At 36.5% G+C, this 27,439-nt stretch overlaps 1 protein-coding gene across 5 annotated transcripts in view; it reads right to left on the bottom strand.

Annotated features, from left to right (window-relative positions):
- CNTN4 (contactin 4) overlaps positions 1-27,439 on the bottom strand; it is an 898,074-nt gene that overhangs the window by 497,661 nt on the left and 372,974 nt on the right. Inside the window, exon 1 of one of the 5 annotated variants that reach the window (XM_078442807.2) lies at positions 11,147-11,413. The exons of the other annotated variants lie outside the window; for them this stretch is intronic. The gene's annotated coding sequence lies outside the window, so the exon portion shown is untranslated. Of the gene's footprint in view, positions 1-11,146; positions 11,414-27,439 lie in introns of those variants that run through there. 5 annotated transcript variants of the gene reach the window in all.

Raw genomic sequence — 27,439 nt, 5'->3', positions numbered from 1 at the left:
CAAGAAAAGAAATGTAATATAACAAAATACATGTTGTATTACTAAATTAATTAAAATTTCAACACATCAGATTTCTCCTGTGAGAGCTTTGCTAAAGCCTTCATATTGATGTCAGGTTAAGAGGTATTCTAAATCAATTGATATTTAAGACTGCATCATTTGTTAGCATCTCTGTGGAAAATGCAACAACCTTGTTAATACTGAATACAGATCTTTAACATTAAAATAGTATATCAATTTAATGCTGAGGCATGCTGGAACTCTGCACAAGAAGGTGATGTTGCTACAAACTGATGGTTACCACAGGAGTGGTGAGTAAGGGGATGGGTGAAATAGGTGAAGGGGCTTAAGAGTACACTTATCATGATAAGCACAATGTATAGGATTATTGAATCACTAGATTGTAGAGCTGAAAATAAATTGTAACACTGTATATTAACTATAATGGGATTCTTTTAAAAACACGGAAAACATTAAACATGTAATGATTAAGAAAAAAAGAAAGTTATTTCTAGACTATGAAAAGGCCAAGAGCTCCTCTTGTGATGGTAGGCAAGGTGATGCATTTTGAACTAGCCAATATATATAATAGCTGCTTTGGCAAACCATACGCTTGCCAAATCCAGTTATGTCAACAGATGATTTGCCTGCCCACTAATGGTGAAGTAAACCTTTGAGTGCTCTGTGGTTAATTGAGGGAATGAAGCCGGAAAGCCATGGAGTCTGAAGGCTCTGAGCATTAACAATCATCCCTCCCATTACTTCCTGGGAGGGGATCAGGACCACTTCACCAAACCTCAGAACCAAACTCTCTGCAGTACGAAGCACTACCACTTTTATGCCTCTGAAAAAAATGACATCCCACCCAATTACTCACCTCACAGTTCTCAGACCTCAGAAATCAGAAAAAAAAAAAAAAAAAGGCAAAACTGTCATCTACTCAGTAAATACCTCTAATTGGCTACTTCAGAACTCAGGTAAGCTCCTGTGTAGCCCAAAGGGAAGTTAGAAGGGAGAGAAAAGTCAATAGCCTTTGGGAAAAAAAATTGCAAGGCAGACAGACACTATAATTTTAGTACCAATTTTCTTTTTACACATTGAAATGAAAGAGTGTACTAAGAGCCCCTTGGCACTTAGTTGCCCTAATATTTACTTCCAAATTATTATCTTTAATACTAACAGCACTTTGCAGTTATAAAACACCTTGTTCCAAAAAGCTCAAAATGCTTCCCCACATAAGAATTCAACTCTACTTGAGAACACATCCAAGGGAGGGACAGTTATACCCCTAACTAGGTGTATCAACAGGTTTATAAATAGGTTTCAAATTAGCTCGTTCAACTCAATCTTTTAGGCAAGTGGAAAGGAAAACATCTGTGAATGACCTGTTGGGTAGACAGAGGTCCAATTTTTTTCAGAGAAGCGAAAAGAAGGGAAGGGCTGCCGTGCTAAACCAGTGGTTTAATCACAAAAACCTAGTCATGACCAAACAAGCAACCAAACAAAAAATTGGCTATTTTAGGCCAAGATAATTCTGGGTCCACAAAAATATCTGGAAAATTGTTTTGTTCATCTCCTTTATATGGTCTATATAGGATCAACTTAAAGAACACATGACTTTTAGCTGGAGACAAGAGCCATTGGAGCTAAAGGAAGCAATGGAGATGGAAAGATAGCAGAGCTGCTCTATACCCCAGGGTGGCCGACAGAACATGCCCTTCCCTCTTCTTCACCGATATATGCCCAATTACAATGCATTTAGTTTGATAAAGGCAAAATTTTTTTGGTTGTTTTGTTTACTGCTGTATCTCTACACCCTAGAAGAAGGTTAGATAAATGGTTGACATTTAATATATAATTTCTAAGTGAATGAATGGATATAGGCCAGCATTCGTGAAGGTGGACCCAATCTGGTAATGCTGTTTGCTGCACAGGTCTCCTAGGAAAATGCCTATACCTATGCATCACAGCATGTACTCCTTGCTCCTTTACTGATACAACTTCTAAAGTACCTTCTGTGAAACTAAATAGCTTATAGGCTGTGTCTTGAAGTCAAAACAACCAGAAATGAGACCATCTTCTTTTTGTCCCTCAAATGTGATGAAAACATCAGCAGATTTCCTCGTGTCTGATTAGATACATGCTCAGCCAGACTCTATAGAAAAGTTAAATTTAATAATAAAAAAAAGGGTGCCTGGGTTCCTCAGTCGGTTAAGCATCTGACTCTTAGTTTTGACTCAGGTAAGATCTCACGGTTCGTGAGTTCAAGCACTGTGTCAGGCTCTGCCCTGGAGGTGTGGGGCCTGGGATTTTTTCTTTCTCCTGCTCTCTCTGCCCCTCCTCTGCTCTCTCTCTCAAAATAAATAAATAACCTTAAAAAATGAAAATAAATAATCAACTTACTCCTTTTATTTTAAAAAAAAAATTTTTTTTTAACATTTATTTATTTTTGAGACAGAGAGAGACAGAGCATGAACAAGGGAGGGGCAGAGAGAGAGGAGGACACAGAATTGGAAGCAGGCTCCAGGCTCCGAGCCATCAGCCCAGAGCCTGACGCGGGGCTCGAACTCACGGACCGTGAGATCATGACCTGAGCCAAAGTCGGACACGTAACCGACCGAGCCACCCAGGCGCCCCAGCTTATTCCTTTTAAAGCGGTATAAATTGTGCGGTAATGTTAGTGCCCAATTCAAATAAAAATACTACAAGTTAATTAAACCAAAAACTGTAATTGTAGTATACTAAACCAAATTACTCAGGTATAGCAAAATGTATTTATGTATTGAATTCTGTGTGATTTACTCATCCTTTTACCTGTAAAACAGGAGTTCTTTTTTTTTTTTCCCCCAATGTTTATTTATTTTTGAGAGAGAGGCAAAGCACAAGCCAAAGCAGGCTCCAGGCTCTGAGCTGTCAGCATACAGCCGGACACGGGGCTCAAACCCACGGACTGTGAGAACATGACTTGAGCCGAAGGTGGACACTTAACCGACTGAGCCACCGAGGCACCCCAAAGAGGAGTTCTTAAATCCGACCCCTACTAATGGACAGTTCATGAGCATTTGTAGAGTTTAAAACAAGCTTTCCAGAAATGTCAATGTGCTTTGCTCCATTCTCCCCTTCAGTTCCTCCCTACAAGTACACACATATATTGCCAAGTGCACTTTTCATCTTTTAGGTAGACTACATGCCACCTCATGTTGTAAAAGCCTATGTTTTCTCCCCCATCAGTGAGTAGTCTTTCAAATGGCTTATAATAAAGTATGTAAACTGGACAGATATGGGTGTGATATATGTTTTGGCTTCAAATGTTTCAAAAATAAGTAGTAATATTTAAAATTTGTGACATGTGGCAACACTGGGCCCACGATCCTAAATAACGATAGCATTTAGGAGAGACACTTAGGTGCTATTCTGAAATGACCCGGTGGATTCCCTGTCTTCTGACACCTGGTCTACTCCACTCATTCATGTTTTCTATCTGGCTTCTACAGGCCTTTACTTTTGGATTCTCTGGCTCTCAGAGTTCTAACATTGTTGAATGTGCATAAAATCTTAAGAATAACTCAAGAGTGAATCTCTTATCAGGGAAAGAGCACCATATGGGGCTCTGGAAACACTAGGATCCATTCCTAGTCATACTACTAGACAGCCATTCTATCTTCAGTAAGCCTCCAAGACCAGTAGAATAGAGTCAGTTGAGACAATCTGTAGATAACTTCCAGACCAGGAATTCCATGCTTTCATGTCCCTGTCTCCTTGGTTTGCTAGGCTGGCCATTCTCGAGCACACAGGAAATAACCTACAGTACTGTCACATGCATGAGACAACTCCTGCTACATTCAAGAATGACTTCTAAAACTGCTTATCAAAAAAAAGTTAATACCTTAGCCTTGTCCTAAGCAACTGTATTTGTAAAATAATGTATTTTATTTACTAGTTACATAGTTTGTACTTAAAGTCATCACATATTCCACCAGAAGTATTTGTTGCACACTTTGGGAAAAACTCCCAAGTGAACTCTAAAGTTTATTAAAACAGTTACTTTAGAGGAATTGTCAGAGCCTTCACCAGACTTTCAAACATGTTCCTGTCTCTACCTGACAGATTACTTGGAGATTGAAAACTGCTATGTACAAACTCAAAAACGTTACTCAGGTGAAATATTTTACTCCATCACTTTACACAAACATCCTGAATATTATTCACATGATATGAAAATGACTTGGAAAAAACACCACTATAACCAATGTTATCATTCAACCATGGTTCTTGATGAACATAAAGATTTGCAAAGATTTTAGCTTAGATACACACACACACACACACACACACACACACACACACAACCAGTTAGCCTGAAAAACTGTTTTTCTCCTAATAATTTCAGTAAGATGTTTTAAAAGTAAAGTCATTTTTAAAGTTTCACATCTCTTAAATTTACTCACATGCTGCAAAAGGTACTTACAGCAAGAAATATAATACTACAATAGAGGTTAACAACAGCAATCAACTGAATACCCTTGTGGATTCCTGCAGGGAGAGGTAGAGGGTGAACTCAAGGGAAGAAAAGCGTCAGTCTAAATTTGCTACTAAATTTGAGCACACAGCCAGACAGCTGGATAGGAGGAAGAGACACACACCTTAAATTATCAGATTCACACTTAACACACACATCATAAAGACGCGAGAGACCATGTTTGAACACATAATTTGTTCTTTTCTGGGAGATAGTGGTTGTTTCCCCCTCTGGCATCAAACATTGATGCCTATGTGTGAGCAAATCTCCCAGTCTGAAAGGTGCATGAATGCACTGAATTCTAAGCAGCTTGGAAGTAAAGTTCTTGCAAATGACCATGGGAAATAAGTGACATGACTCACTTAGAGGGTCATGTCCAGTAGATAAGGGTATTTACCTGAATGTTGGGGAAACCTAAACATTTTACTTTCAATCTGATGCTTGGTTGAAGAAAAGTGAAGTCGAATAATTTCAAGAAGTCATTCATTACTGTGGAGTAGTACACCCTACATTTACATTTATCTCCTGAGCCACCAAGCGGATTTAACAAAACCAACCTTCTGGGATTCAGGCATCTACTGCATGTCCTGAGATGTTTGGGGTAACACAATAAATGGTATGTAAGCGCATTTTGGGAGGGGGAGATCATAAACACAGACATTGGGAGAAGGATCAAGGAAATTCACTAGCAAGTATACCAACAGCTACACTTGTATACACTTGTGTGCCAACATCTACCATACTAAACAGAATATCCATATATAGTCCTCCAAAAATCTTCATTAAACTAAGACAGTCCTCTGGTATCATAATACCCACTTCATTTAAGATCATTATATTTTTAAATCTTGCTGTGCCGGTACATTAAAAGCTAAGAGCATTCCTTCTTCCCTCTATCTCTTCATTGATTTAAATTTCTTAAACATCTGCACAGTAACGTAACAATACTTATGCCAACTATCTTGAAATTAGACCCAGTGTCCTTAAACTTGGTAGGTTTCACTCACTTGTAGCATTTTCCTTTATAGGAAATCCAGGTCTCTTTCAACTATAATACGCTCATTCCTCTATTTACATTTTTTTTTTCCAGAGAACTCAAATTCCTATCCCTTGATATAGGGTTTCCTTCTGGCAAGACTTAAATCTGTCTCCTTTAGTCCCCTTTGCCAACTGCCTGGCACAGGCAGCATCTCTAAATTCTGTCATATCCTCAGAATCTGTAGCTGTGCATTTTATATCTAACCATAGAAATACTTTATTCCTTTGCAGTTTTTTTCTGAATAGCTCCTCTCTGTATTAAATCATCCTGTTCCTTCCTTGAAACAACAGAGAAATTTCACGCTAATATGCAGAAGGACTCTTATTCCTACTCTGGAAGATAGGTGAAGACATGTGAAACCATGTACAAAATCCAGAGCCATGTCTAAATCCGATTTATAACTCCACCTTTTTAACTACACAATAAAACAGTCTGATAAACCACTGGAGCTATTAACTAAGTGATATTGAATTGAACATCTCAAGTCATCAGAAGCTCTGGTTTAAAAACCAAAAGCAGTGCCCCTGGAGCCACCTGGTAACTTTATATTCAAGTGTTTGAAAGCCACAAATTATCAAACATATCTGTCACCCTTAAATTTTTTGCATAGAAATAGCCCATAAGTACAAATCATTTTGGTCATGGAAGGATGCACGACTATAAAACAGAGGAATTGTTTCACATTACTGATTCTACTTACCACAAGGCCTGCTGCCTCAAAAGCCAGGATATCTACCCAATATTAAGAGATTTGGAAAATTAATTTTATACTCTGCATGGATCACATCAAACACAGTCTACAAGTTCAATAAGGAGCAACATTAATATTCAAACTCGAGAATAGAAAGCCACATATACCAGGATTTCCTAATGGTAAAATTTGAGAGAAAAAGTAACATTCCAAGTTACATTTAAAAGCTGTCATAACACTACTCTTTTCTGGAATAAGAAGTGGAGCCAATCCAAGCTATTACTGTCATTAAATGGGCACTTACCATGCATCTTCAAGTACACTAGTTGTTAAAAATATATATAAATATTGTCCACTGTTAAGAAGAATATTAGTCTGCAATTATTTTGTGCCACTCAGCTATCCATCTAATGTGTATTTTTAGTTCATTTCACAGTGAAATAGTGAAAAAAAAACCCCAAAAATACTGCCATCCTTGAAGCTAAATTAATTTCTGAATTGATATTTGTAGTACTTCTCATATTTGTAGTAAAGATCCACAAAGGAAATTTATTCACAATTTGGTTTGAGCACATCAAGAAGCCCCAGGATCATTAGTGGCAAGTTTAGTAACTTCACAGATTGTTGTTTTTAACTGAGAGTCTTACCAGCAATAAACAGTCTGAGTTTACAGAAAAAAGTATCATCAAGAAAATTTTGCACAAATTTTTTTTTTACCTGACTTAAATTCCACAAAGTTGCTCACTTGATTATGTTTCTCAGTTATATACAGTTGTTCCTTAAACAACATGGGTTTGAACTGCATGGGTCCCCTTATATGTGTTTTTATTATTATTTTTTTATAAATACAGTATAGTACTGTAAATGTATTTTCTCTTCCTTATGATTTTCTTAACAACTATTATTTTCTCTAGCTTACTTTATTATAAGAATACAGTATATAATACCTGTAAAATAAAATATGTGTTAATGAAATATTGATGTATCAATAAGGCTTCTGGTCAACAGCAGACAATTAGTTAAGTTTTTGGGGAGTCAAAAGTTATATGTGGATTTTTGACTGTGCAGGAGGAGGTCAGAGCCCCTAACACTTGGGTTGTTCAAGGGTCAACTCTATTTATTAATGAAATCATTTATGGCTTTTCTTTTCCATGTTGTTAAACAAGACTGTCATTTCTTGGGGAAAAATTAAATCCTTCAGTTCAAATTTTTTCTTCTTTTTTTTTTAAATCAAGCTCTTTAGTATCCTGCTATATGAAAGTGTACATTCAATTGTGAAAATTTTGTTTTATTTCTAAATTAAATGTTGTTAGCTTAACACATTTGGATAAATCCTGTTTTATCAACTTCAATTTGGAATATAAGATAAATTATTCTCTTACTTTAAAAGTTAATATGGGCAATCTATACATCCAAATATACACATCCATAACTTTCAGGTCCTGTCTGTATACACATGCCTACTAGTAAGTAATTGTTAATACACAGCAGAGCAGGACACCATTATACACCTTATACCTCGATGATCTATCATAAGAGTAGATGGCAAACAAACAGATTAGTCACAAGAACAGACATTCCCAGCTTTGTTTCTGTTTGATTTTAGAACAACTCGCTAATAAAAAAACAGGGAGAGGGTAACTAGGACAGAGTGGAAAGGGAGGGAGTACGGATAGAGTGAAAGAAGAAAAAAGGAAGGAAGAAAGGAAGGGAATAAGGACAGGAGAAGAGGGAAAGGAAAGGAAGAAAGGAAAGAATCCCAGTAACATTTTGCTTCAGATGACAATTATATCACATTTCACTCAGTCCCTGGGCAATTTGAAGGGCTTTCCAGGAGTGAGGGAGAGATTAGAATGAAGTGTCATGAGATCATAGACTTTCGTAACCCCGAAAGTCATCTTAAAAATCAGACCTCATTTGGGGTGCCTGGGTGGTTCAGATGGTTGAGTGACTGATGTCAGCTCAGGTCCGGATCTCAGGTTCATGAGTTTGAGCCCTGTGTCGGGCTCTGTGCTAACAGTTCAGAGCCTAGAGCCTGCTTTGGATTCTTTTCTCCCTCTCTTTGTGCCCCTCCCCTGCTCGTATTCTGCCTTTCTCTCACTCTCTCTTTCTCTCTCTCTCAAAAAAAAATAAAACATTAAATAAATAAATAATAAATCAAACCTCATCTTACAGGGGGAATACTGAGGCACAGAGAGGTAAAGTGGCTTATTAGAGCTTGCACAGCAATTTGAAAAAGCTTAACTCAAGCTTCAACTGTTATTACGGATAATCCATTGAGTGGATACTTTGACAATGCATAGTAGTCAAGGCTTGTTAACATTTAAAATCAGTCAAAATTTTCAGGATTATTAAATTCAGTTTTTGTTCCATCATATTCACTTTGAAGTTATTGTAGAGGGAGTTTACAGAGGTCTCTTCCACACCTCACAGTTGCTGATCCACCCTGTCAAGGAAGGCTGGAGTGCAGTTTGTGTGCAAACAGGACATGATTACAAGTGTGCTGAGGATGTTGTGAAGTTCTCTTTGCGCTTAGCCCTGCACCTCTGGGCACAGACAAAACATTTGCCAAGGGCCCAAAGCACACCCTGCTAAGGGCTTTACTCTCTACTGATGTGTCCCTTGTCAGGATTCTTTCCACTTTGTTCAACATCAGCACCTTCTCGATGCTGAGGGGTTACCGTAGTCAGAAGAGCATAGAAACCACCTACCAGGGTGATGAGTAGATTTGCACACATGCAAACACATACAGAGACATAAGACTTTTTTTCCTTTATTATCTTTTATAACACTTTACATTCATTTTAAATACCAAATAAATCACCATGGCTTTAAAATCACCTCTTACAAGGTATATGTGACATCCATCTGGCTTCCCCATCTGTCAAGTGACCAGACCCTAAACTACCCCTGGAGCATCCAATCCCTTTTCTACAGATTAAGCACAACTGGGGAGAGAGTGTCCTAATTTTTAGCAAATAATCAAAACGTTTCTAAAGTAAGAGGAGCACACTATAAATCTTGCAAATACCTCTTACAGCTTTGTAGTGACCAGCCATAAAAATGTTTATCATAGGAGATGAAGTTTCTAAATGTCTGAATGGAAAATAAAAAATCAAATTTAAACTACTTCAGTAAAATACTCCTGTAAAAGGGGGAAAATTCCTACTATCTAAAAAAAAATAGAATTCAAGACTACCGTCTCTTGTCATTTTAAACAAGTTAACATCTCTGCAAGATCATATACTTGTACTAGTTAGAAAACACCAACATTTTTATTTTTCCAAATATAGCTGAAGCTTCCTCAGGAACCATCGCTTAAACGTCAGCTTGGTTTTGGAAGAAGACATGAAGCCATTCTTTTGTTTAGGGGAAACATGACCATCAAAACTACTTGCCTTCATTTCAGATTTCAGTGTTTGAACATCCTTAAACACACTTGCTTTTTTCCAGAAACAGACTTCTCTGCAAGGACAGCCCTGGGATTGTTCGCTACCCAGAGGTAACACAGCCATTCTGCTTTTGCTCCATCTGGCCAGATGTTAAGCGTTCTCTATTAGCTTGTTACTTTTTCCCTCCAAACCTCAAGCCCTGAAAATGTCTGACCTCACATAGACAACCATCTATTTTGCGTCTTCTCTCTCTTGCATTGTTCCTATCAAGCAAGTCTAATGAGAGCATACTCTGTCCCCACCAGTAAGACACTTTTATACTTCACAGCCTGTGGTTTTCCTCTGCTTTGGGACCTACTGTCTATTCATGAAAATTGTATTTTCACTCTGGAAATTATGGGATCCTCTAGTTCGATGGTCTCAAGCTCACTGAGGGCACTCTGATTCCCCTTTTCAACTATGAATGATTTCAAGTTCATTTTGGTCCACCTCAGCTCTGGCTATTGGTTCAAACTGTTCAAGCCTCTTATATTCAATTGTTCTATGTTCAATCCAGGAAGAAAAGTGTGATTTATATTTAGGTTAGGGAAACCTGGAAAAAAAAATAACCACATACCCCTTTCCATAGTGATAACAATCTTTAATTTCACTAAGCCATTGATCATTTGAGAGACACCATGCAAACATTATCAACAATATTAATTTCTAATATCATTTTTTATGATCAATTCATCTTGCATGGATAACAAGTATTAATTTGATAGACTGCATTGGGAGACACATGAAATATAAATGAACTGAGGATTTGAAATGATATTTTTTGGCTTTTTTTTAATTAACATTACTTCACAAAAAGTGGCACAAACACAAAATAGAGCTAAGAAATAGACTCTTATTTTGAAACACAGACTTTAAGCATGAAAAAGGAGATGTAGAGTTTATATTTGCAAATATTCCTAATACTTACTCCCACCCCCCCCCCCCACCCCTGGCAAAGTTTCTAAACAGCATGCAACTGAAAAACAAGAGAAACTTTCCTGTTTCTGCCTTTCTTAGTGGCAGCAGAGAGCCACAAAATAAACTCTTAAACAAATTCTGCAAATACTGACACATGCTTCTTCGATACAGAAGTGCACGTAAGATGATCTCTTTACATACACATTACTTTTACTTACATTTTTCTTGCAATGGCCAGAGATACAGAAGATAAACATATGCTCTAACCATCCTGAGCACAAAAGACAATGTGCCCATGCTTCCAAATTAAAAACAAAACCAATAATTTTTAACTTCTATAAAAGCATTCTGAAAGGTCTCTTATTTTCCTGTATGAATCAATTATAAAAGAGATCTGACAGAAACAGCAAGCTCTAAACAGATGACACTCTGTCTCACCAGCTTGTTTCAACAAAGAGCGAAGCAACACCAAATCAAATGCAGCTTGCAAAGTCACATTCCCATGGAGCTTTAGGGAGAAAGAGGGGGGAAGAAAACCTGGTACTTACAGACTGTAAAGTAAAATGTCCCAGTTTCGCTTTACATGTTACAGCAAATCAAACAGAGATTTCAGCTCTCAGCAAGTCCCTGCTTCCACTACACTGATCATCCACGCAGAACAGGCCCTTATGGATTGCTTAGGCAGCTGGGAGATAATGGGACCATATTCTCAGCTGGGACTAGAGATGCTGAACTGCTCTCTGCTGCGTGCTGCATGGCTCTCAGCCAGCATTAATCAAGGAGGACCCAGCTTCGTGGCTGTGTTCCCCAAAGGATCGACATAATTAGCGCATGAATCAAAGACGCACACTGGGAGAATCACACACATCTCTAACTGGCTCTGCTCATATTGAACCTGATTAGGAAATCAAGTTGGTTCCCCGATCAAATGTGTTCAACCTTTCAAAAACAGAGACACTCACACAGCTGTTTATAGATTTCAAGGGAGGGGTAGAGATTACGGTTTCCTTCCCAATGGGCAATTTATGTAATTCCTCAACTACAGAACATAATTACACTGGTTGTTCAGTACATATGGTGGATTTGCCCTGTGATTTGGCTTGTCTGTTAGGGTTTTTTGCTGCTCTCAGGAAGGTTACAGGCTGCAGTCTCATTTCCCCTATGGATTTTATGAGACATACATTTGTATATTTTTTGCAGGTCTAGACATTGGAGAGACTAGTTGGACGAAAGCTGGTCTCTGTGGGGGCATTTTATATCCCCAAAGATATGCTTCTCCTTGAGTACTGGAAGTCCAGTGCATTCAAAGCAGAGGGTTTGGCACAGTATTTGGGACACCAAATATGGTAAAAGTAACTGTAATGTTGATTGTGCTTACATAACTGAAAAAATGTTCTTCACTACCTATCCATGTGGTGATGCAGACAAGAGCTGCAAAGTTGTAGCCTGTGGACAGGCTTGGTTTGGCAAAACAGAGATTTTAGTATTTGAATGAGAACATTTTTAAACAGAACGTTTTACCAAATGGTGCCACCCCACTTTTGCTCATATATGTTACCCACTGGCAAAACAGAGATTTTAGTATTTGAATGAGAACATTTTTAAACAGAACGTCTTACCAAATGGTGCCACCCCACTTTTGCTCATATATGTTACCCACTAGCCCCTGAAGACATTTGTTTATTTAAGTTTGACTTTAGTTAAGCAAATCTGAGTCAGGGATGTAAAACACTCCATGTGAGAGAAAGGAGACTCCTCTCTTGTGTCACTCATTGAAAGGCAGTGATCAAGGCACCCATGCGGTAATTTAAAGTTCTATACCCACATAGCAGCTAGTAGTTAGTAAGTCCATGTGAGAAAGGGACAAGGGGAATTTAGGGAATCAGAAATCTCAAGTTCTAATCCTCACCTTGCTATAAAAATCAGGTGTTCTACAGTATGACATTTTTCCTTTCTGAGCCCTAGTGTTCTTATGTGTATAACAGGGCCTTGGTCCAGACTTCTGAGGGCTCTCACAGATATGACGTTCTATATGTTCTAAGAGCTAGAAAGTAGACCTCCATTAGCTTACGCTTCTAACAGAACCAGAGGAATGAAAATAAAAGTATACTTAAAAAAATATCCCAAATGGGGGGCTCTGTTACCTTTGAGGGTCTCATGATCAATTGGCTAATAAGCAGCTATTTTAGAGAACTGGAGGCATCGTGATCATGAGGTGTGGGTAAATTATAAACGTGTGAAAGAAAAAAAAAAGACTGATGAGTTAGAAAATAATTTTATCTAATTCTACATTAATGATGTCTACCTGAAAATAAAACTGGACAAAGAGCCAAAAGTCCAGGTAAATGTTTGTCTTCATGAGCCAATAGCTAGAGTTCTTGGGGAAAGAGTCTTTTCATATTTAACTGGATTATTCCATCTTTCTTATGCTCCTACTATTCAAAGGTAAAGAAAGGTAGGGCTTCTCACATTATCAGTTACCTTATCTTTTGTGGAAAAATGTGTATCATCACAGTCAAAACAACTCAAGTTATCTTAGGGTTTTGGTACTGGCCTTGGGGAATAAAAGGAAAATGGACACTTTTATGATCCTTCACTCAGTAATCAGAAAAGTAGCTCACTAAAAGGACGCAGGATCTCATGTAAAATGCATCCTGCCAGACCTTTTCATATCCTTTACCGACTCAGTTATTCCAAACCAGATATAAGGCCTCAAGTAGATTTATGATCAATAGTCATTAGCAATAAAACAAAGTGGAAGATGATGAATCAGTATAATGAAACCTTTTACAAACTTTAGTTAACTTTTGAGCAGTTTTGTGTTGGTTAAACATGTTTTTATAAGTATTTTACTGAGAATAAACTGAGGGTTGATGGGGGGTGGGAGGGAGGGGAAAGTGGGTGATGGGCATTGAGGAGGGCACCTGTTGGGATGAGCACTGGGTGATGTATGGAAACAAATTTGACAATAAATTTCATATTAAAAACTAAAATTAAATTTAAAAAACATGTTTTTATAAGTATTTTCGATCCAATTTCTCTAAGATAACCTGTTTCTTCACTTTGTTGGGTATTGTTGCAATTTGGCATAAGATGTAAAATGGCATAAATTTCACGTCTGTTGTTTTCATCTGGCTCATTATTACTGAGACTTTAGCACATATACTTCATGCAGATCATGTGAGGTGCTGACAAAAACAGGTTAAATACCAATTGTGCATCTCAGTCATATTAGCAAGCATATTGCTGAAGTAAATGAAAATAGGAGCAAATTAAAATACTAAAGTGTTTATTCAGTGGTATAGTCAAATTGGTTTTAAGTTCTACGCAATCCCTGTTTGGCTAGTAATTACTTTGATTCATCTTTGATTACGATATGTGATAGATTTACTTTGACATCATGTGATTTGCACTTGTTTCTAATGGTAGGTGATAATTACTAACTAAAAATTTCTAACTTCCATCAATTCTTCATACATTTCTCCCCTGAGACATATCATTTAAAATATGAAGTGGTTTATAATAAAAACCTAAATCTGGGAAATGTCTGATAGTTTTTTTTTTCCTTTAAGGTCAAAGCCAACATTAATGTCAAAATAAATATAGCAAAGAGGAAGGGAAATAGAAAAATGATTAGCAACTACAAACAGAATAAAGTGTCTTCACAAAGACAATATAATCTGATATATTACCTCAGAATCTATTTCAGAAGCCAAAATATACACAGAGATTGTTTTAGACTTTGCATAGAAATTGCAAGAAAAGGCATCTCTTTGGGACTCTGAGGAGTCTGCAATTTTAACACACTCTTGTCAAGGCTAATAAGAACCTGGGGAATGGGGCTCTTGAGGTCTCTTTCTGGCCATAAATACAAGATTCAGCAAGTTAAATACAGCTCTGAGCCTCAGCAAATCTAGGGGAAAAATGAAAGTTATGGCAATAATTTCCCAACAGGTTGAAACTTAATCAATATGTTTTAATGTTTTGAAATCTTCAGCAGTAAGTCGCCTGATGTGCATACAACTGCTCATTGTTTCTTCTAGAAAGTGTTATTTCCTATTCCTTGCTTCTCTTGCTAAAAGTCAGAGTCAAAAGCTAAGACAACTGTGACATTTCTCCAGCTGAGAACAAAATTTCAAAGGAATGAATGGTTCAGAAATCACTGCCCAGGGCACCCACTGGAATGATAATCTTAGCAGCTTGACCGGACTTTCTTTTCCAATCAAAAGCAATGGAGCCAATAATAAAATAATCGAGAAGCGAGACAAAAGTAGAGATTCACACGAGAAAGTCTATGGCCTAATTTGTTTTCCAAGAAGTAATCAGATTCCTGTAACAATGACCCAAATAGACCAGGGTGACAAAATTAAAACAGCCTAGGGAAGAAAACCAGCCCATTTTGAATATTATGTCACAATGACATCAAATTGACCTACAAGCTAGATTAAAAATGTAATATGCCTCAATATTCATCTATTGCCAAATGCTCAGACATTTGGAGTAATCTTTAGCAAAAAATGTCGATTAATTTAAGGTGTGCATGTGCATGCCTGTATGTGTGCAGAGAGAGGGAGAGAACAAGAGAGAGGGGTAGGGAAAAATTGTAGAAAAAATGTTTTGTAAGTGGAACTGCTCATTTACTTTTTGGGGAAGAACTGATTTATCCTTATTGGATTGGCTAAAGAACACACACACATTTTCTTATCATCTAAAAATAAAAAAATCCTTTCACTCAGAAGGTTCTGATTTTTCTTCTAACAAAGACAGAACACTTTCCAAGACTGGTTTTTAACTGTCACAACTGAGGGGGTGGGTGGGTGCTACTGGCATCTAGTGGGTAGAGATCAGGGATGCTGCCATCCAGCCTATAATGCACAGGACACACCAATCCTGCACAAAAATGATGTGACCCAGTAGGTCAATAATGCCACATTTGAGAAACTCTGACCCAAGGGGGAAGCATGTGGGACCCTCATAGTTAGAATTCCTGGGAATTTGGAACTGAGGTTAAAAACCGGCCAAGTTTACATGGTGTTGTTCTAAATATAGCAGCAGTACCAATAGAAAACACCGTTTTGCCTGGAAAGTCACTTTAGACTTTTAAATATGCTGCCACAAAAGTTACCACATTCAGTATAATAAACTAGTTCAAAAACCAAGAAAGTACTGTAACTTAAAGTGCAAACAAACAAGCAGGACCTTAGAACAAAGGGCTAGTGACATGATCACTAACTAAAAAAGTCAAATCCTAGCAAGTACCCATTAGGGCCCTCTCCTCCCTGTCTCCCTTCTCACAAAACCAAAGAGAACAAATAAAAATGAGTCTCAATTCAGTATCTGTTACCCACTACCACCAGACCCTGCCATGGGAACCAAGGGGGACAACTCTTCAGCAAGTTGAGCTCCATGCAATTCTATATACGTGTTTTCTTTCTATCTCTCTGACCCTAAACAGATGAACAACCTTTCTATGTTCCGATATCAGGAATATGATCTTATTCTTGAAATACATGCAATTTTAATAGACAGTTGGGATTAAATGAAAATATGGGCTTTCATTAGGAACTCAGTTTTTAAAACCCTTTTGTCTATTGATTGAACAAAAATTTATTGAGCACCTACTAAATTCATTGTCCATTTAAATTATTGGGGAGAGAAATAAAATTTCTCAGCATCTGCTTTCCTTACAAACTTTATATGCATTTATATTGTATCCCCTACATCATCTTGTCTGGCTCAGAAAAAGTTTACCACATTTCTCATCATCCACTAAGGTCATTATTATTTATAATCAGCTTTATCACTAATGTAGTGCCCTGTAGACTCTTCACCTCTGGTGCTGTGCTCTTCTGCTGGCTCCAGAGAGTGTAGGCGCTAGGTAGATGGCAGAGGTTTTTCATTTTATTCTTTGGCATACCTTCCACTGAGTGCAAAAAGCCTTCTGCAGGCTTTTACATGAGGGGACTCAGTTCACCTTTGTTTCTTAAAGAGAAACTATCTCCCCTTAGATCTGCTGCAGATGAAACAGGATAAGGAAGAAGGTGTTCAAGAAGTAAGAGAACCAAAACCAAAAAGGACTCTATTTCTTAAGATTACCACGATGTTACATTAGAAGAAAAGTGAGTAACTGCTTACACTAAGCGAAGTCTGTTCTTAACATTTCATGGAGTGACAAAGAGGAGTAAGATGCCTGCTTTCCTTCCTACATGCTTTGCAGAAAATCGGTTAATGTTTTTTCTTTCTTTCTTCCCCCTACCCCACCAAATGCATTTCCAGATATAGAGGATCGGGCTTAACTTTAGAACAAAATGCATCAGAGATTAAGGCAGAATTCAAGTCTCTCTTTAAGTAGAAATTTTAAAAGTTATTTTCAGGGAAACCACTGTCAAAATTCCTATCCTTCTATCCTCTATCAAACCAATATGATGTAGAAATATTGCAAACAAATGACAAATATAGCAAAAGCAACCTTTAATTCCAAGAACCTAAAATCTAGGTAATCTAAATGATATAGCCACATAATCACATGTAATGTTACAGTATAAATCCATATTCATGCTAAGTAATACGTCTATTCAGGTCTTTGCAATTTTAAAATAAATTTGTAATTTTCCTGATTTGGGGGGAATGACATCACAGATTTAATTCTGAGCTGTGCAGAATGCAGAAGGAGAACTTCTGTCCAGATACATACATACATATATATATATGTTTTTTTTTTCAATCGTACACTACCATTATTTTGGATGACTGTGTCAGAAACAGTTATGCATTTTACAATGATTATTTACTTTAATCTTTACCACAACCCTATGAGGTAAGTGTCTCTACTATTCTTGTTTCATAGATAAAGGCACTGAAAACCAAAGAGGCTGAATAAGATGTCGGAGGGCTCATAGCTAACATATGGTAGCTTTGAGTTTTCTAAAACTTTATCACGCGGAACATTTATTTTTCTTTGTTGACGATATTTTCTTTTCCAATCACGTTCACAATCAAAAATGGTCCTTGGTGTGTTTGCTTAGAGTAAACCAGTCATTCTAACTTTGTAACTTTAAAACAAGCTGGTATAGGGGTGCCTGGGTGGCTCAGTCTGTTAACCATTTGACTTTTGGTTTTGGCTCAGGTCATGGTCTCACAGTTTCATGAGATCAAGCCCTGCATTGGGCTCTGCGCTGGCAGTGTGGAGCCGGCTTGGGATTCTCTGTCTCCTCTCTCTCTCTGCCTTTCTCCCCCCCACCCCCACTCCCATCCTCAGCTCAGGCTGTCTCTGTCTCTCTCAAAATAAATAAATAAACTTTAAAAACCTTAAAAAAATAAAACACGTTGGCCTAAAGTGAATGTATTAAACCTTGAAATTGTTGGGAAGGAATGACCTAAAATAACATATAAAATGTAATAACTTTGGATAAGATTATAGAATACTCAGTTTAAACTTGACTATGTTAATTACCCTTCAGCCAGATTTTCTTTCTTTCTTTCTTTCTTTTTTTTTTTTTTTTTTTTTTTTTTTTTTTTTTTTTGGAAAAATTTCAAACTTACAGGGAAGTTGAAAGAATGGTGTAATGAAAACCTATATGACTATGACTCAGAACTAATGTAAACATTTTGATATTTGCTTTCTCTTTTTTTGAAGCTTATTTTTGAGAGAGAGAGAGAGAGAGAGAGAGAGAACAAGAATGAGTTGAACAAGAGAGAATCCCAGGCAGGTTCTACTCCATGGTGGGCCTAAGGCAGGGCTGGAGGTCACTACCATGAGATCATGACCTAAGCCAAAATCAAGAGTCGGATGATCAACTGAGCCACCCAGGTGACCCTGCTTTCTCCTTTTATTCCCTCTCCTCATCGTTTCCCTCTGTCCTTCTCATTCTGTTATACTTCTTTCTTTTCCTGAATCATTTAAGAGTAAGTAGCAGACATTTGGGAATTTTATCCTTAAATAATTCTCCAAAGAATTCAATAAATAATGCTTTTTCAACTTCACTGATATATAATGGACAAATAAGATTGTAAGCTATCTTTTTAAGTTTATTTATTTATTTTGAGAGAGAGAGAGAGAGAGAGAGAGAGAGAGAGAGAATGCACACAAGCAGGAGAGGGGCAGAGAGAAGGAGGGACAGGATCCCAAACAGGCTCTGTGCCATCAGCACAGAACCCAATGCAGGGCCAGAACTCACAAACTATGAGGTCATGAATTTAGCAGAAATCAAGAGCTGGACATTTAACCAACTGCACCACCCACGCGCCCCAAGATTGTAAGCTATTTGAAGTGTATGATGTGATGATTCACCAAATAATGTTTTTCCAAAGAACAAGGATTTTCACCTCCATAACCACAATTTAATTAACCAATCCAAGAAATCTAATTGTGATAGAAAACTGTCATTTACTGTATTTTCTGCATATAGGTGACACCTCTTCTTAGTGCACTGCATGAGGGGTAGGTATTTCCAGTTTGTCCTGTTATGGATGGTATTGAATTTACTCCCCAGACTACTCTCTAGTAAATAAAGGTATCATTTTATTTTTGTAACTAGTAAGTAGCATTTGGAGAACGCTTTGAGAATGTCTAAGTATCATTTTCTCCAATAGCCTTCTACCAGGTCATGTTAGCATACACCAATGAACACTGAACAATCAATTATTGTAATGATGGTTACAAAACACCTGGATTCATAAACCTCAATAATCAGCCAATTTCGTTTTGAAAGGATCCTAATCCACTCACTCAATCCTCTCACATAATATCAGAATGGTGGTAATGGATGCCATTCAGAAAATACTAAGTTTCTTAAGATTTCTTAGAAACCAAGGCCAATGACAATTCATCAAGCTATTCATGAAAATTTCTTACTATTTCCAGAAAACATGAAGATAGGTGTAAAATATGAAATAAACCACTTCTTTTTAAGGGAAAGAGGGAAACTACAGAGTAAACCCAGATATCACTCTTCATAGTAATTAATGTCTTAAGTTAAATAATGAGACACCCTTCTCCATATCTACGAAAGTTAAAAATACTACACTTCTCAGAGTAGAATCACTTTCAACTTCTGCAGAATGCACTCTATATTAAGGAGCCAAAGAGTTCCTTTCAGACATTTTAAATTGTGCCATTTATTGATCTATAAACCATTCTATTTTGTTGTAGCATTTTTCACCTGGAAATGAATAAAAAGTGAAAAACCCTGGTTGAAATCCATTCTCCACACTGATGTCAGAGTGCCCTTTCCAAAATAGAAATCTAAACACATTATCCCCCATTTAAAATCTTTCAATGGATCCCTATCAATTACCTGGTAAAACCCCAACACTACCAATTCGTACAAAGTTCTCTCTCTAATATCATCCCTTGCCTTATGACCTGTGTTTTATATCACATTCATCAATCAGGATGTTTCTCTCTTCCTTCAAAGCCCCATGCTATTTTCTCCTCTCTGTACAAATATATTCTTTGCCTATAATGCTTCCGTACTCCTACAAGCTTTATAAGGAAATAATTTCAATGATTTAGAGAACTTAAATACAAAATATAAAACCATAAATCTTTTAGAAAAAGCATTGAGGAAATTTTCAGGATCTAAGGCTGGGCAAAGAGTTCCCAGATTTGATACAAAAAGCATGGTAAATAAAAGGAAAAACTGATAAATTGGACCTTAGCGCATTAAAAAAAAACAAAAACAAAAACATTTGCTCAGAGAAATAAGAAAATGAAAACACAAACTATATACTGAGATAATAAATTTGAAAACCACATATTCATTAAAGAATTAGTATCTATAATATATGAAGGACTCTAAGACTAAACAGTTAGTTAAGAAATAATGGTTAGAAAATGGGCAAACCGCCCCCGCCCACCATGAACAGACATTTTATTGAGGAGGATAAACAGATAAGAATATGAATGGATATTCATTAGCTATTAGGAAAATGCAAACTAAAATCATAATGAGATTTAATACATACCTATCAGAATGACTAAAGTTAGAAAAAAAGGAAATATTCAATGTTGGGGAGAATGTAGAGAAACTAAATGACTCATGCATTGTTGGCAAGTATATAAAATGACACAGCCACTCTTAAAAACCTTTTGTTAATTTCCAAAACAAGAAAACTATAATTACCATATAACCCAAAATTTGCTCTCCTGTTAGCACTGTTAGCAACTAATATGTTGTCACAAAAGCAATCAATGTTTTCTCTCTCTTTTTTTGGCAATCAATGTTTTCTAAGCATCTATCAAATTCCACGTAATACACATTCATATGTACTTGCAATAAATAAAATATAAAAAAAATAAACTAGGAATAGTTAATGAATTGGCTTCATGTTCAAATTTCATTATATAAACAAACATTTTATCAATATTGACTTACTACATTCCAATGGATTATTTGAAATTATTTCAAAGAACAATTCATTATTGGTAGCATGGAAAGGTATAGAGAGGGAGAGAAAACAAGTGGGAAAGTAAGTAAATGAGAAGATGCATTCATCCAACCTATATTTATTATTTATTAGGTACTAATCACTGTGTTGTGTGCTGGTGAGCCAAACAGATGACAACAATTATAGAGTTTATACCCTGGGGAGGGAGAAAGACAACAGAGAAGTAATCAACAAGTAAATTCAATAATTATAGATTCTGTAAGTGTTCTATAAAAATAAGAGAGTCATAAGACAGAGAATAACATGTTTTGGCTCTTCAGTATTCAATACGCTTGGTGAGATCATAAAAATGGTATTAAAGAAGTTATCACTAAAGGCAACATTAATAGGAAACGTGAAATTTTTATATGCCATAGTGCTGGTATATACATTCATCTGGGTCTTGTTAGAATAAACCCAGTTCAGTTCCCAAATCCCTTCTTACTAAAATGGCTTGGGTTTCTACATGTGTACACTCATGAACTGAGGTCACTAAGTCATTCACTACATGTTGTCAATGTGAGAACCACTTATGATATATATAAAAATGTACCAAACTCTGGATTTTCCAAAGACATACTTTGATGAGCTAAGTCATTTGAAGGTACAAAAGGTATGGGAATGCCACCAATGGAGTCTATATTTTGGGTACCGTGGAGCCAGTCTGGAGGGATCTTGGATGTCCAGTTAAGGATGTTGTATGTGATTCATTAAGGGAAGACACCTGTCCATTAAAGTTTCTGGATTATTGATGAGTAAAAAAAAATGAGACATTAAACAGTTGTACAGAAACACAATGGAATACATATGTAAGAGAAGGAAGCATATACTACCCATGCCATATGTTCCCATTTGGAGGGATATGGACTTTTCCCTTGAGTTTGGAAGAAGAAATAGGATGCAAGCATCTCAACTCCTTCTCATATTCTTTCTAAAGAAACCTATACTTTCTGAAAGGGTGCCTTCTGTTTTGCTTTCTGAACATGAAGTATAGTGCCCATCCTTTGGAAATAACTATAGTTGTCCAGGGATACAAGTAACTGGGTGGAAAAATCTGTATAATTCAGAGTTGAATTATTGGCACTATTTCAACAAATTTAAGCTATATTTTCCTTTCACCAGGATTAAGTGTTGTATTTTTATCTGAATTAGTGTGATTGCTAAATATGCCTTGTAAGTGATTCTAAACTTTGCATGGAAATAAGGGCATTGCTCTTAAATTCCCCAATAGGTTTTTCCTGGAATGCCTAAGAATGTACAATATCCCAGTAAGAATGAAATGAGCTGATGAAAAACAAGTTTAATTAAACCAAAATTTTCTAAAAGCATATATGATGTAATCAACAATAAACGGCTTTCTTTCTTAATTTTGCAGTGCCAATATATTTTTGGATAATATGAAAAAGCTGAATTTGTATCTACAGGAAAGATGTGATTAAGTTTTCTTCCTTTTGTAAGTACTACACAGAAAGTATAGTATGGTAACAATACATATCTCCCATATAGAAAATTGCTCATATCTTTTAAAATCTAACTTTTCTGAGCAAGCTTATGCACAAATCTAACTCACATTGTCATCTGGAGGGGTAGGGACAGAAGACAATTGACAAGATCTCCATTTCAGCCATGCACTGAGGATCACCATCTGCATTCTCCCTGTGCCATGTTCCAATGGCTGAACTCTGGATCCAATCTGAAGCCCTTCCTATTCCATTACTTTTAGAGGCTGAAGCGTGCTTTTTAGAGCAGGGTTATACAAAAAATGTACTGTATACACCACTAAAACAAGCAAATATTTTCAGGAATTAATTCATCTATCAAGTATTTACTGAACAAGTCAATACGTGTAAGTGGTTGGGGATTTAAAACAGGTCTAGACTTCATGCTTGCTTTCTAGGAATCTGAAGTCCAGTGGAGAAGTATAATCATACACGTAAGTATTTTAAGAGAGTATTTATTAAAGTCCTTCGGGAACTGAGAAAAGGAAAAGATTATTTCCTACTTGACACTTTAAAAAATGCTTTCAGGGAGAAGTGGTATTTGAAATGAGAACTTGAAATATCTGTCAAGTTTAGATATTCAGAGATGGTTACTAAATGTTGATTACGATGTTGAAGAGAGGATTTAAAACAATCCATTTTAGCTGCTCCCCAATAGAAGAGGTCCCCTCTAAATAAATATTACCGTCCCATTCTGGACACAGTCTCTAATATCTAGATTCTGTTGAGGATTTAAAGGACCATTTATGCAGAAAAAAAAAGCGTATTCACAATTTGAATTTTTCACAACATATCAATGAATTCAAAGACTTCCAGTTAAGAAATGCTGCTTTAGATCAAGGGAATATTTTTAATAAAAATATACTGCATATAAAAAGTATTTTATACTTTTTAGAGACCTTAAAATTATGAAGCAGTAGTAGGGCTATTATCATTGCCCCCATTTTTCAAATAAAATATATAAGATATAGAGAAAGCAAGTAAATCTTCCAATATTATGAATTTCTTTGGGTTTTCTTGACATTAGACCAGTGTTTCTTGTAATGCCTCCTTAATCTGCTGAAATTCTACATTTTTAATACCATCATTCATTTGAAATTCCCTCTATCCAAACTGGTTCAATGACATGTGAGAGAAAAATCAAAATAACAGCTTAAATGAAAGAGAAGTTCGTTTCTCACTCACAAGGGGGAAAAAAATTCCTAACAAGCAATATACGGTTGTTAGAGCATTTCCATAGTCATCAATTAGGAGCCAAGTTTTCTTCTCCCATTTCCCCCCACTATTCTAGCATTACATTAATCAAGATCACTACGTGGTTCATGATAGCTTCCTAAGAGCTCCAGCAGTCAAGTCTGCATTCCCAGCAGTGGAAAGAAGGGGGTACACAGGAGGACAAGAAAACATAATTTCTAACTAAATCATCTCTCCTTGAAGAGACTTCTCAGAAGTCCCTCCAAATATTTCTGCTTATATTAGACTGCATAAGACATAGTTACATGGTCATGTTGGTTGTAAACACACTAACAATTACAGTATTCATGCCCTAAATGATACTAGTGTTTGATTATTAAAGAACAAAGGAAGAATGGATACTGTTGACAACTAGCAGTGGAGCCCTAATCACAACCCAACACTAAATACTCAAGGCAACAATTAAACTGTAGTAGTAGAAATCACTGAAGGAAAATTCTGAAGACAGGATTTCTAGTTGATGAGAAAACATCATCTAGATCTGTGTGTGGTTTGGGTGTCCTGATTTGTAAAATAAGAGAAAGTGGAGATTAGAGCGCCCCTCAGGTATCCTCCAGCCACTAAGTTTCCAGGAGAGCTAAAATGTTACCTCATCACCTCATGCCCTGAGCAATGTCATTTTCTGCTATGTTAAATACCCATACATGTGAGAATAACGTAGCTTGGACTCTGAAAGGGTATTAGAGTAGTCCCATGGGTTCAATCATTTTAGAACAGATATTCACAGAAAAAAAAAAAAAAAAAAAAGAAAAGTAAAGAAAGAAAAATAAGGAATAAAGAAAAATAAAGAGAATTTTTTCTTGGGAGTTGAGTGTGTATGTCAATGTATCACCTTGGTACTTGGTACTATGGTATTTGGGTGGGGAATGGAAATTCACAATCAAAATGAAACATTTATGCTTACAATTTAAGAACTTTAATACTCTAACATTAAAATGTGCAGCTGTTTATAAGAACTATCATTTATGCAAGTAAAATATTCAATCAGTAGAAACAGTTCTTAATACCCCCAGGGTAATCAATTTTTTTACATTTATAGAATTAAATCTGTGTAACAATATAACCACCAGTCTTTGTGCCATCTTCCTATAAAGCCTGACAGAAAGGAAAAGACTATAGACAATATTGCTTGAACTATAAACTGCCAGCACACTTCAGATTTGTTAATTAGGGTACCGGCCTGTGATTCTTTCTGAGCGTTACCAAAGAAGACAGCTAATCCAAGTTTATCTGCTTCATTGTTCCTCTCCTTCATTTATTGCAGTTTCTTAAACGGAAGGACCCAGAGTGTCATAAAGAGGAATTAAATAGAAAACTAAGTAGAACATTTAATAATGAGCCAAATGACTATGACTTTTCTTTTTAATTATCTCACCAAAGAAGAAAAAATATCTATGAACAACAATATGGTCACCTATGTATCTGTGAAATACAGGAAACACAAGGGAAAGGAAAGGCCGATCCCAGGTCTGGGATATGGAAACAACATACCTGGGAACAGAATCTGCTCTCATTCTGCCAACGTGGAGCACTGAACAAGATCTCCCTCATGTTATTCTCAACTGGTCATGACATCTCTGTTCTAGTGTCTTCAGACCGCCTCCGCAGATTTGAGGTCAGCTTCCAGGACAAAGCCCGGCCACCTGACTCATTATCCTAACCTATAATCTTTCTGAAATTTGGGACATGTTTAGAAGATAGGACCCACAAATGCAATGCAAAAGGTGTTATAGTAAAAGAGTATGTAAAACTCCTGCAAAACATATGAGCCATCTCTTGCATTAAACTCCAACAATATTTATTAAGCACCACTGTAGGCAAGGCACTGTGGCAGGAACCCAGAAGGCAGTATTTCCTCCTCTCAGGGAACTTTCAATCCAGTGACTGTTGAATAAATTTAGAAGGGTGCCTAGAGATTTTCTAAAAAACAATGAAAACCAAAACATGATACAGCCTAAATTGTCACATCTTCTAATTCACATGTAGGAAATAAGGTATGGAAGACTTAAAAATAACCCTTGTCTGAGAAGCTACAGTATAGATTTGTGAGACAAAATATAAACTTTTGAAATGGTTCAAAAATAGTCACAGAGAGGATACCAGTGTAAAGCACCATGACAGGCAGTCTGCTCCATGATGGAAGATTCACCTCCTCATTCTTTAAGACAAAGTGAGGTCCATTCCCAACAAAAGGATTTGGATTATGGGAATAAAGATACCTTTTGGGGCATTCCTATCATACTGAATCTAAGAAACCATAAATACTAAAACTACAGCTAGAGAAATCTTAAACACACATGAAAATATGCATTAGATGACATAGTTCAAACCAAATAATACAAAGTTTAAACATGATTTTTAGAGGCGCCTGGGTGGCTCAGTCGGTTAAGCGTCTGACTTCGTCTCAGGTCATGAACTCGTGGTTTGTGAGTATAAGCCCTGCATCGGGCTCTGTGCTAACAGCTCAGAGTCTGGAACCTACTTTGGATTCTGTCTCTCTATCTCTATCTCTGTTCCTCCCCTGCTTGCCTCTACCTCTTTCTCTCTCTAAAAACTAAATAAAGATTAAAAATATTTAAAAATATGTTTTTAAAGCCTATGAGGGTCTATAAAATATTAGATAACAATATCTCTTTTATTAGACATAGGCAACATTATCTGTTTTCTCCCAATATTTTACCATAAAAGTACTTACACATCCACAAAATTTAATTTCAGGAAAGGGACTATAATTACCAATACAGTCACCATCTACTTTTAACAATGGTTGACATTTTACCATACATGTGTAAATTTCATTTGTTGACCCACTGGTGAGTAAGGCATCTGGTAAGGAGGACATGCTAGTAAAGAGATTTTTAAATCTGTTACACTTTTCTAATTGGTTGTTTAATTTTTAAAGCTAACTTTATAATGATAAGTGAATGGATGAATGTGGAGTGGATTTGTTCATGCCATAGTAAGCTGTTTTCTGCACACTTTTTCTGAGTATTTATCATGTAGTAGGTGGTTTAGAGGGTAAAAAAGTTAATATCAGACACAATCTCTACCCTTAAATATCTTTTTACATTGATTCCCCAGATTGACTTAGGCTCTGAAGAAGCATATTTCTATTCTTCATGTAGAAGATCCTACCTTTTGGAAGCTTTGAATTTTTCCTGCTATTTGTTCTTTAGAAAGAAGTTTGTACATACTAAGAAAAATAATGTATTGATGTCTAGATCAGTAATAGGAAAGTTGATATTGTTCTTCATGTTCATGTTTTAGTATGGGATTTTTCCTACTGAATACCATTTTCATTTACTAATACACACAAAGATAAAATGATTCCTAACTGTAACAGGGTTCAAGGCATTTTCCACATGTTTTCATAGATAATGGTGCTTAGTACACAAATATGAAACTGTAAAAAGGTTCTTTATTAGAATAAAAAATGATAAAGCAGGCATTTCTGCCATTCCAAGATATATGTTTGTGAAAGACCCTCAAACTTTGTAAAATTATGCACTAAAGACATGGCTTAAGGGAAGACAAATTTGAAGTAGATCACCACCAAAAATCCATGGAACTTCACAACTAGCACATTAACAAAAACGATTATTGGTGCCTCCCTTAGAAATGATCTTGGATAACCTATGCAGGCAGCTGAGCATGGGTGGA

This window comes from Panthera onca, chromosome A2 (genome assembly GCF_046562875.1).
Source record: "Panthera onca isolate mPanOnc1 chromosome A2, mPanOnc1 haplotype 2, whole genome shotgun sequence".
NCBI lineage: Eukaryota > Metazoa > Chordata > Mammalia > Carnivora > Felidae > Panthera > Panthera onca.
Note: the sequence above shows the minus strand (reverse complement) of the source record. Positions and strands in the feature narration are given on the sequence as shown.